General features: G+C 31.7%; 1 long non-coding RNA gene across 1 annotated transcript in view; it reads left to right on the top strand.

Moving 5' to 3' along the window:
• The window catches only part of LOC141716882 (uncharacterized), a 28,813-nt gene extending 21,920 nt beyond the window's left edge, over nt 1–6,893 (top strand). The window contains exons 2-3 of the long non-coding RNA XR_012573404.1: nt 5,550–5,899; nt 6,740–6,893. This is a non-coding gene — a long non-coding RNA (uncharacterized LOC141716882). The remainder of the gene's footprint in view (nt 1–5,549; nt 5,900–6,739) is intronic.
• Nucleotides 6,894–12,706: the final 5,813 nt, after the last annotated feature.

Below are 12,706 nucleotides of genomic sequence, written 5' to 3'. Positions count from 1 at the left end.
ATTCATGTTGCTCCATCAAATATAATCTTTTGTTCTGTTGTAATATGTTGTGGAACATTTTGCACTTACCTAATGAATATGAAATGATTTTTTTCAAGAAGTTAGTCATCATGTTAATATTTACACGTCTTTAAATAATGTTGGAGATGTCAACTCCAAAGATTTAGTCAAGTGTTTGACATGATCAACCATATTTCTAGAGTTCCGTGAAGGTGGGGGTTGTCATTTCGGAGGTGTCGTCTCCCTCTTATCGTACTCGTTCTCACATCTCGACATGTTCTCTGTCATGTAGCCTTTCTTGAAGAGTACTTGAATTTCCCTCCTCAATATTGTGCATTCATGTGTCTTGTCTTCATAGTAATCTTGAAGGTAATATTATATTTCTAATTTTGCATAGGCTCATGGGTTATCACTTTTAGGTGACATCACACACATCTGACTCATACCTTCTCACATGTATTTTATTTAACTAGTCGATATTGTTGATGCAATAATTATGTACGAAGATATCATGATGAATTCATTATAAAATAATTTATGTTTAGAAGCATATTACGCATGACAAAAGTATCATTCATTGATCGTAAAATCAATACATTTCGATATAAAATAACAAAGATAAAGAAAATAAGAATAAAAATAACATCCGGATACGAAATATGTTCAATCAGAAATTATTTTGATTTGTCACGCACAAACTAATTTATGTTTGGCCACAAGGTATTGATTGATTAATACGACAACATTCAATAGTTAGGACGTGATGACAAGAAATTATGATCATGTCACGAAGTCATGACAGTATAACAACTACTTGTGAATCTAAGGTGAAATTGATTCATATTAGATATACATATTTACGTCTCATTATGTCATGCTAAATCTAAGAGTTTAATACATGCTTGTGAAGTTTGAATGAAAAATAACAAGAATTAACATGGCATCATGATATGTAAATCACATGCATAAATGAAAGATCTACATATAATTAATAAGTACGTGAATGATATCATGCCAAGAGAGAGTAATGAGTTCCCCACTTTACACCAGTGAAATATAAATTAATGTATCATGGCAAACATCAATCAAACATCTAATGAAATTCATCAATATAACAACATGATGATATTATAGGTATCAAACCTATTTTATTTAATTCAGCGTAAAAAATAACATTTGAAAGTACGTTCAGGAAAGTGAAGACAGTTAGCATAATGTTTTAATGATTTATTTGAAAGTAAGTGGAATAACAAAGGAATGACAGAGAAGCATGAAAAGAGATTACTTGAAGTACGCTTTCAAATGGAGAACAATCCAACTCTTCGGAATCTATGTTGTCAAGTTTGGACAACTTGTAGGTTTCCCATCCAGTAACATCATCGATCAAAATGAGTAACACACCATAGTTTTCTTGAATGTGTCCAATTTCTAAATCTCTAGGAGTTGTTCCATTGTATGTCCTATTTGAGTTTTAAACATCTTGTCGACAAGACGTTAAAATCTCGCATCGAAACTTGTTAGACCAAATAGCAAGGTCAAGTAGCAATAGATGCCCCTATCCGTTATAAAAGTCATATTCTCTCTATTTAGAGGATGGACTTGAATCTAGTTATGACCATTTATGCCTCCAGAAATGTTAAGAGTTTGTATCCAGCCGTCATGTCGATTATCATGTCAAGAGTTTGTGTCTACCCGTCATGTCGATCATCATGTCAAGATCTCATGTCCAACTGTCACATTGATGATAATGTCAAATATGTGTGATTTATAGTTTCATTTACTAATTAATCTATGTTTAGTTCCTATTTGACATGTACATCATTTGACTTGTCATTAAACTTGTGTGTGATCACGTCAGGATTGGTACCCTTCATGTCGTCATGTTCCCAAGCAAAGGCGTCCATTATTTTCGTCATAAAATCAATCAAGTTGAACTTTATCTGTGGTGTCACGTCTTATCCAATAACGACATTCATGTCCCCTATCATCAAGCTGAATTTCAACAAGTTTTCTAGAATTGTCGTCATGACCAGTGGGTGTTTTGACTCTTGTCGTCGTATTTTTTTGTGTGTAAAGTTTAAATTCAACTCAGGTTAGAGCCGTTGGACATCTCCAGAAATGTCACCAACTTATACACTGTCGTCATATTGATCTTCATGCCAATATGTCATATTGATCTTCATGCCAATATGTAATTCTGTCAAGCTGATGAAGTCGGACACCATTATCGGGTGTACATTATGTTGGTATATGGACATGTCATAAAAATATGTATGTCTCCGTATAAAATTGACTTTTTCCTCTTATCGTTTATCGCCAAAGTAGCCTCATACCCATACTCACGAAAGACAACAACCTTTCGACTTATGTTTCGTCGACTTCTTACTAAAATGATAGTAATTTTCAGAATCTTCATGTCCGTCTTCTTTAAATCAAATTTGTACAATAAAAATGGCTTGCATATCTTTTCACTGTTGTAATTCCTTTTTTGTAATCTCATTTTTTGTAACATAGGAACCTCAAGGTAGATGATAAAAGTGTCCTCCTTATGGTTTGTTTTTTCGACATAGTAGATGTCGTCAACGTCTAGTCGTCATACCACACTTTGTATTATCAACCTTTTCATTTTTTATGATTTCATGGATCCAACCTTCATCTTGAGTGCCTCATTTTTTAAATAAATAAATTACATGTCATATTGAATCAATTCAATATATGAAACCATGTCTCAATTCATATCCACGTCATCACGTTGATTTGTCTATGTGTAGAAGTATCATCCATGTTAAAAATCATATAAACTCTTAGCTAATTTCCCACAGACGGCGCCAATTGTTTTTACCAAAATTTACGGGTTAAAAGCTAAGTCTAATACGATTTAGTGTTTAAGTAATTAAAGCAAGAAAGTAAGAATAAGAACGATAAAAGTAATCGACACAAGCAAATGGTGACGCGGAAAACCCCCGTAAAAGGGTAAAAACCCGGAGGTGGGACGACCCAACCGAAATAATTCCACTATAATGATGTGAAGATGATTACAAGAGATTACAAGAAGATGCAATACAAGAATTATGAAAAATAGGTTCCCGACGCCAAGTTCTTGTGTATAGTTGTAGAGATTAAGTATTAGTGGTGTTGTAGCTTGTGTAGATGATGTAGGATTGTGTATCGTTGTATCAGATATCTGAATAATGCTGGATAATATAAGAAGTACCGTGGTTAGATGAGTAATGAAGAGAATAATGATAAAAGATGAAGTTGTAGAATTGTGGTCCAAGTAGAAGTGTGTAGTGAAATTGTAGATAATGAATTCATTGTGTTTTTTCTCCTCTCTACCACTTATGTACGTTTTTGGATTGTTCTCCCACGTTCTTCACTCATTCATATAGTTTAGGGATAAGGAATAACCCCCTCCTAGCTTTTAGGAACATTTTAAGACTAATTCTTCATGCAGTTCCGTTCCCGTCGAGTACCTTAACGTCATGTCTTAACCAAGACGTCGAGCATCAGATTTGTGTAGAGCTTAGATATATCATGTGGAGAATGAATAATTAGTTTATAATTTGATAATATATTACTCCCCTAACTTTTATAAGCACGTGCCTTAATTGTAGGAGTTATATTCTCCATGATCCTATCTTTTAGAGATAAGATGATTATCACATCCTATTTTTTAGGACGGTTTATGACCAAGTCTTGAAGCTGTTACGTTCATGTCTTTGAGCTCCACTTCCATCATGTCGACTCAAGTTCACGTCGAGTCTTCACGTCCACTTCCTTCGTGTCAGCGGCAACATTTCAAGTCAGTAATGTAGTCGTCATGTTTAGTAATCTTCATGTACTGACGGGTGAAAATCCGGTACCAACAGTTATTTCGGATACAAGGTGCGGCTTTGAACGGAGCACAACATATCACCCCCAAGCTGACAGCCAAACTGAAATTGTAAACAAATGCGTAGAAACATATCTGAGGTATTTTATAGGCGAGAAACCAAAATCTTGGGCTCGATGGTTGTCGTGGGCTAAGTTCTCCTAAAATATGTCCATTCACAGTTCAACAAAAAGCAGTCCCTTCAAGGTGGTGCACGGTTGTGATCCACCACAACTCGCACGTGTTGTAGAGGGATGTTGCAGAGGGATACACACAAGTGGCCAGCTTCGATGAAATGCTTCAGGACATAGATGCGGTTATGGATGACTTGCACTTCCACTTTATTAAAGCTCAGCAACGTATGAAAGTGTTAGCTGATGCCAACAAGTGTATCTACGCCTACAGCCATACTGTCAAAGCTCAGTAGCTCAACGTCCATATGAAAAGCTAGCTGCCGTTTTTATGGACCTTTTTCTATCACTAGGTCCATAGGCAAAATAACTTACAAGTTGGATTCCATTGTCGAGTAGAATTCACTAGGCATTTCATGTTTCTCAACTCAAGAGATCTATTGGAACAGCCCCTCTTTCATCCCAGATTCTGGAACAACTCACACTAGGCATGAAAGCAGCTAGGAAATTCTACTCATTCAACTCGGGAGAAAGCTTTAATTCAGTGGAAAGGGCTGCCGGTCTTTGAAGCCACCTGGGAAGATATTAAACTTACTAATCAATGTTTTCCCTCCTTCCACCTTGAGGACATGACGTAAGCCCAAGGACAAAAGAGTCAATAATAAAATGAAAAATGTATTATGAAAGCTGTAGGAGGAAAGGATTTGGGGCATCGAATTATCTTGTATATCGGTAGAGGGTTTGAGAGACTAGCATCTCAAAGATCCGGTCGATTAATTTGTATTTATAGTAGTATTATCTGGTGACTCGGACGATTGTTTGTCAATTTAGTGCCTTAATTCGAATGTTTAATATCAAAAAGACTATCAAAAAAATCATTACACGCACATACCATTGGTTTAAGAGTTATTTCCAAAATGCATCCCATTGGTTTAGTTAAATGCACTTTTTTTACCTATATTTTGCATCTCTTTATCCTATCGTAAACTGGTGTAAGAGCAAAGTTTCTAACAACTGAACATGTGTCTCTTCTTATATTAAAACCCAAGGCCTTGTAATATCTTTGTTCAATATTTTGATTATTGTATAGCAGTTGCAGAACATTCTGTACCCATTTCTGTATGCACCTTGCACACATGTTCTTAACACAGATAAGCAGTAATGGATAGTATATGGATTTTGATGTCTTCATTGTGGTCATGGATCACAATTAATGTTTTTCATAGGGTAACAATGTAAGAGTAAAGTTGCAAAGTAATTAAAGGAGTGTGTCTTTGTATTTTGAATCGGCTTTCAACCATACAATGTAAGAGTAAAGTTGCAAAGTAATTAAAGGAGTGTGTCTTTGTATTTTGAATCGGCTTTCAACCATATTTTACCCTATATGTGGTTTATTTTAGTAGGTAACTTCATATTACTGACTGAAGAACATGGTCTGAATAAGGTGGATAACGTGGGTAAAACATAAGTAGGACACGAAAAACACTGTATTGGATAACAAATCAAGTCTTAGGCTTTAGGTTACTAGATACTTTCTGTTTTTCCAGGTAAAGGATTGCGACGGGATTGCAGGAAGTTCACAATCAGTTGATATGGACACAGATAATTTTCCTGCATTGATGAGTCAAAATGAAGTTCTTTCACCTGATGAGATGAAGGAATCTCCAAGGAGAAGCGAGAGTGATACTGAAGCTCTTGCCGATGATGACTACATTGCAGCAGAGCTAGATAAAGTTAGAAACATGACCCCCCAGGAAGCTGATGCAGCTAAATCTGAAGCATACGTAAAAAGCTCGTGTGGCAATGTCGGAGGCATATGATGCAACTTTTAAGGTTGAAAACGTAGTTAGCCATGTTCGAGCCATGCTTGAGTCTGTTAAAAAGTATTCCAGAACTGGTAAATCATCTTTCAGTTATAGTGCTTGAGCTTTTTATTATGTTTACTGTCATTTCTGAAAATGGCTGAAAACAAATGTTACATTGACTGCAGGTTATTAAGTTCATGGAACAAATAACGTCTTAGTTTTTTTTTTTTGCCGAGAAGGCCCTCTTAGTTTAAATAATGTTATTAGTGGATATTATATGTAACCTATCACTTTAATATAGATCTTTTTGTGTAGATATAAAATGCAATGATGTTATTTCTTAATAGTTCAAATAATTCTAACCATTTTTTAAATACATGTATGTACAAGATGATGATTTAAAATATTAGCGTTCTTACAACTTGAAAAAAAAACAACTTTTTGAATTTTTATAATTAAAGTGTCAGTAGAAAAGGTGAGAAGATTATATGTGGGTATGTTATGCAAATAAGCAGTTTTCTAGGAGAAACTTTTCATGAAAGTGAAGTTTGGAAGGATAGTCAAACATAATTTTATATGCTGTGCCCAAGGGCACATAATAGTCACTAACTCCCATAAAAATGGACTCCTCTTATTAGTGGTTGAATAATAAATGTTAATGGCCTCCTGCATTCACATCAATTCCACCAATAAGAAGAGCGCATTTTTATCGGAGTTAGTGACTAATGTGTGCCCTTGGGCACACATTAGAAAGACCGTTTCTGATATACTGTTAATAGATTGTTTAGAAGGGTAGAAAGATTTTGAAATTCTGGCATATGCGGGATACATAAAAGATTTTCCTTTCTTGCCGTATTGAAAGTTTCTTTTGCACTTGCTTTTATCTTTAACATTATAACCTCTCTCTCATTTTACATGGGAATTTGAAGCAGAGTTAGAGAAGATGGGGAGTCCTCAAACTCCAGGGGAAGCTGTAAAGGAAGCCTTTGAAAGGTGTGAAGCTGCAACGCGGGAGCTAATTGCTGCACAATACACTGCAGACAAGTTAATTAGGCTTCTTAAAGCCATATCGAGGGCTTGTGAAAAACGTCCCATGGTTGGTAAGGCATCATCCAGTTGTTACACTTGAGCTTATTTATATTTCCTATTACCTTTAAAGATAATTGTCAAAAAGAATTAACCGGACTGCCGTTTATTGTTAATGTGGATATGTTGTATTTAGAGTAGTAGTCTGTATTACTGTACGGAAGTGCAAATACATAGTCTGACAAGAAAAATATTTAAACATTAGGCAACATTAGAGCTGTAACAATCTCTGTGTTGCGCTGTTGAAAGTTACTCCCTCCGCTTGCCCTTACCATCGCAACCTCCCTTATTTTTCATTATAAATTACATGCTTCATATGATATTAAATTTGGGCATATCATAAGTCGACATCCAGTAAGACAAAAGAGCATGTCCCAGACTGAATTGGGTTCGACACTAATTAAATGTGTCTAAAAGATGCAACAGATAACATGAATGCCTTGGTGCTTATGTGAAAACTGAAATTATAATGTATATAGATCTTGTGTTATGAATTAGATGCCACGTGTCATTTGGACCATATTATGTTAGTTCCCTATCATGACTCTCTTAGCTTGCCTTCAACTTCCTATATATCTGAAGTTCGGGAGGTTGAAGAATTACTTTTTTTTAAGAACTTTTACTTTGCCACATTGGTAAACGACTTTTTCCCTGATGTACCCTTGGTAACTTCCGTAAAAATCCTTATGTGAAGTTTGCTGCTTACTGATGCCGAGCACAAGTGATAACACGGTCTATGTACAGAGCATACATGCTAACTGTTTAGTTTTCTCCATATCTCTATCCTGAACTACATTAGTTAATTTTAATGCTCAACTCCTCATAATCTATTATTATGTAGCATCTCTCCTTTAAATTATTCACATTCATAATTTCCTGTGGACTCGGGTGGATGTCTTTCAATTTAATCAAAATCTATTGCAAGCAAGTATTGTTTTATAACTGATTACATTTTTATTTATTTTTTTTGCTAAATAACTGATTACATTTTATCAAACCTGATCTATATATTGCAAGAAAATATTGCAATTCCTAATGATTGTATCTATAACACATGCAGACTGTGAGGGCCCAGGTGGTTCATGTTCAACTTGAAGTGCATGGTGGACTTGGCGAAGCATCTGTTTTGTTATCATTTTGTTAAGCGTGATGTGGATGTCGCTGTATTTTTAAATTATATTAATCAGTGGTCAGTGGCCGGACATTGGTAAACTGATGAGTGTTTGCATTGTTTTTTTAGTTATATGACGTTTGAATGTGAAAGAACTGCTATGAGTTATATTTTTATGGGACAAATGATCTTTAAGTATATTTGAGTAATGTGTTTATCATGCCATAGATTAAGGTAACGGTTAGAAACCTTGTTGTTTTCCTCAGGCAGTGCCCGTTTGACATATTATTACCTCTTGCCCTGCAAGTCATAAGTAGCCAATATGAATATTACCATTGTATGCAAACTATTCTTTTAGATATCTGGCCAGCGGTTAGGTAGGGGTAAGAGGGATGCTATAGACAGTTAGTGACATTGCTACTGACAGTTAATTCATCACGAAAATAATTTTATCTGAAGTTTTTAGTTTATTAGGAATTATTATGCTTTGACTAAATTAAGTTAGTTTAGTTTGGAGCAGATATGTGTTGCTTATAATTGTTTAGAGGTAAATGATAAAACGGAAGAGATGTACTATCAACGTAGTCGTAATTAGCCCTGCTGCTGAGTGCTACAACTACAACTACTGCTGATTAACTACAATTAGACCCGGCAAAATGGGTCTGGATCCGAACAACCGAACCGAAATTCATGAAAGCGAGATTCGATCCGAGATCCGAATTATACAATCCGATAATTATCCGGAAACCGATTTAGACCGATCCGGAAAATATCCGAATCAAAAATTTAACCGAAAATAATACGAAATGCAAGATCCGATTATAACTTGAAACCAATTAAAACCGAATAATATATTAACCGAACCGAATATTACCCGAAATAAGCAAGATTTATACTTTAAACAATTTTATGTTTATGATAACATACTTATTTAATCATATTCTTTTGTAAAAGTACATTATATTACATTAAAATACTAAATTAAATAAAAAAGATATTTTTTAAATCTCAAAAATTGAAAAAATAAATAAGTTATGATCCGAAAATATCCGAACCGAATTTAATCCGAACAGAATTTTGTCTGATCTTAATCCGAATTTAATCTGAATTAGACCCGAACCGAATCATATCTGATCTGATCCGATCCGAATGATTTTCAAATATATCATAATCCGAAAGTAGATCTGATCCGGAATTGATCGGATCCGAAACCGAACCGGTTATCCGAATTGTTGACCCTTGAGTCCAATTTTTTTTTTTTTTGCTTTTTTTGTTGTCAAGCCCTTCAAGTCCAATTTAAATGGGCTAAACGTCTGACTTTAACTTATGCAGGGTTAGCTGTTTTAAAACAAGCCCAACAATATTTTAAGTCACACTTTACATCTATACTATATACTATTATAGACGAAAAATTAAAAGTTTGGTAGTCGGTCAGTCGGTACTTGAGAATTTACTTAATTATCCTTAATCAATTATTCTATATCTAATTGGTCAGTTAGTCGATTGGTCAATTCCAATTCTTATTGATATTAGAGTCAACTTCCTATATCAATTTAAATTCTATTTCATATCTAACTCTATATTATTATTAATTGTTATTAAAGTCAACTTCTTCTACCAATTTTAAATTATAATTCATATTTAGTTATATATTGTTTTAATTGATATTTCGGACTAAAATAAATTTAAGCATACTAAATATAATTAGTTAAATTTAGTTGATATAATGTGCATCGGGTTAAGAAAAAATAATAAATACTACTGGTCCGTCTAAAAAGTTATACTATTGAACTGGATAAACAAAATAACACATATTAGTCATCCAAGAAAATTAAAATATAATTTAACCAACTAAAATAAAATCATATATATTAATTATTCGGGCTAAAAGAAAATTACCTTATTGATCGAGACATAAAAAATTAAAAATAAACTAAATTTAATTAGTTGAATTTGGTCGTAATAATGGGTTTCGGACTAAAATAAAATAAAGGAAACCACTAATACGGGAAAAATCGAATTAATATCAGATTAAACATAATTCGTATCTTATTCATATGAACCAAAAATTAACTTTTAACTAAATATAATAATTATTATTTTTAAAACAAACATAAAATGATCAATAAATTATATCGTTCATCAGTACTATTATCTTTTTCAAATAACTCTAATAGTTTATCGATTAAGTAACAAACTCTCAAAAAAATAATTTTATTAAAGTTCCAAAATAATTGAAACATTGTATTTTTATTCTAAAAAAACTATAAAATCGCTATAATATTTTTAAAACCCATGAACATATACGTGTATTAATATAATTATCATGAAGTCATATAATTTAAAAGGTTAGAAATAAAAAAATTTAATGAACAAATTTAAAAAATTCAATTCAAAATATTTTGTTTAAAAAACTATATAATATTAAAAAAAATTGTACATCCGTGCATCGTAGGGGTTTTAAGCTAGTAAAATATAAAAAATCGACTCCTATTTTAAGTCAGAAAGTATTGATTAGCATTACATTTATCTCCTCCTAATTGTTTATATTTCAATTTATACAATTTATTATTTATTAAATAAACTAAATTAAATATATTTGACATTAAAAGTACCAAAATACCAAAATACCAAATTTTGGTCACATTATATAATTACCATTTTGTTTCATATATAGTTATTTTTAAATTATATTATTAATTAACTAAATCTTACCAATCAATATTCTCCATAAACTTCATTTTCTTTTCGTTAATGTCCTCCGAAACACTAACATCTATACTTCTAAATTGAAAGACATATATTTACTTTTAAATTGAACTTTTTTAAAGATAATTTATGAATTTTATTTAAATTCAATTAAGTAGAACAACATTTTTTTTGATGCTAAAAGTATTAAATTATCACATTTTGGTATTCACTATATAATTATTATTTTGATTCATTTATAGTTATTTCTAAGTTATATTAATTATTAAATTTTACCAATCAGCTCCATAACTTTAACTTGGTTTAGTTACTCTCCGCTTACATCTGTATATGCCTTGAAATTGAAAGACATTTATTTATTTTTAAAATGATTTTTTTGATGATAATTATGAATTATATTTAAATTTAATTAAGTATAATTAGAATAACATCTATTTAATTTTAAATTAAAAAACAAATCTTATTGATTATTGATAATTATCAATTAATATAAGTAATATTATATTATATAATATAGCGAAAATGTTTATATTCTCCATCGACTACTTTTAGTTAATGTCAACTGAAATACTAATATTTTTATACTTCTAAATTAAAAGACATCTATTTACTTTTAAATTGAATTATTTTTCAAAGATAATTAATGAATTGTATTTAAATTTAATTGAGTTGAATTAAAATAATATCTATTTACTTTTTCATTAAAACAAATTTTATCAATAAATATCAAGTAATATTAAATCATCCTGAATAACAAAAATGTTTGGTTCACATGATAATTATACAATTTATTTCAGAAAAGAATAATATTAGTAATTAAGTTACCTTTCTAGAGTTTTATAACAAGTAAAAAAGTTATGGGTGTTGAACTATATTTATGTGGTGAAATTTTATAAAAAGACTTGGAATTTAATAGCATTTATGTATTATAAATTCTTAGCACGTTCAATTTTTTACTGAGTACTAATTAAATATTTTATAAGTCATAGTTTTAATTTCAGTCCGTGTTTCACACGGGATTAGAGGGTTATAAGTTTTAATTTTATACAAATAATAATTTAAATTTTTAATTTTAATCTATGCTTCGCACGGATTATCAACTAGTAAATATATATTGAAGATACATATGAAATGGAGCAGCATAATCTATATGTTCGATAATCTAACTGTTAAGACGAATGTGATAGTCTCTTTTGTAAATGAGACAGACTCTTTCACGAATGAGACGGATTCAATTGAACTGCAGAATATAAATTACTGAAATGTAAATGCAGTAATAAAGAAATTAAATAATGCAGTACATTAAGATGTTTTCACTTGATTCGGCCCCTACTCCTAATCTATGACCTACATCCAAGTCCCCATGCCAGCTAGCATAGAGAATATATTATATCAAGTTAAATAAAAAAACTAACAATCTTTCTTGATTACGAACGGATAGCCACGAAAAAATACTTTTTTTGACACTACTGTCACCTAGCACTACTTCTAGCACCTATCCCACTGGCTATCTTGGCTAATCCTTTGAAATCAAATCCTTGCTCAACCCGGCACAAGTTAATATGAATACATGCAATGAAGTATAAAGATTTACAACTTAAACTAGATTATTGTTTGATCACATATTCAAGATAGAAAATAAGAGAGGTTTTCAGAATGTATAAGGATATAGCGTGTAAACATTAATTGTTTTCTAAAAACATGAGATGCATCTTTTTATTTGATAGGATATTCAAGAGGATGAAATAAGAAGAGTTTTTCAGAGAATGAATATAGAACGTGGAATGAACATTCTTGTTTGAATCTGAAAAACAAGATGTGTATATATACACACAAGTTTAACGAGTTTTGATTTTCAAAACAAATAAGAGATAAGATTGGATAATCTGTTTGTTTAAAAATATTTGAATAAGTCTTTGTATAACTACCCTTTAGTCAGTTGTAAAAGATAAACCTTAAAAAAGATAAGTTTTGAATGGATCATGATTGTTTA

The sequence above is a fragment of the Apium graveolens genome, chromosome 4, assembly GCF_009905375.1.
Source record: "Apium graveolens cultivar Ventura chromosome 4, ASM990537v1, whole genome shotgun sequence".
Classification (NCBI taxonomy): domain Eukaryota; kingdom Viridiplantae; phylum Streptophyta; class Magnoliopsida; order Apiales; family Apiaceae; genus Apium; species Apium graveolens.
The sequence above is the reverse complement of the archived record's forward strand: the minus strand, read 5'-3'. Positions and strand labels throughout refer to the sequence as shown.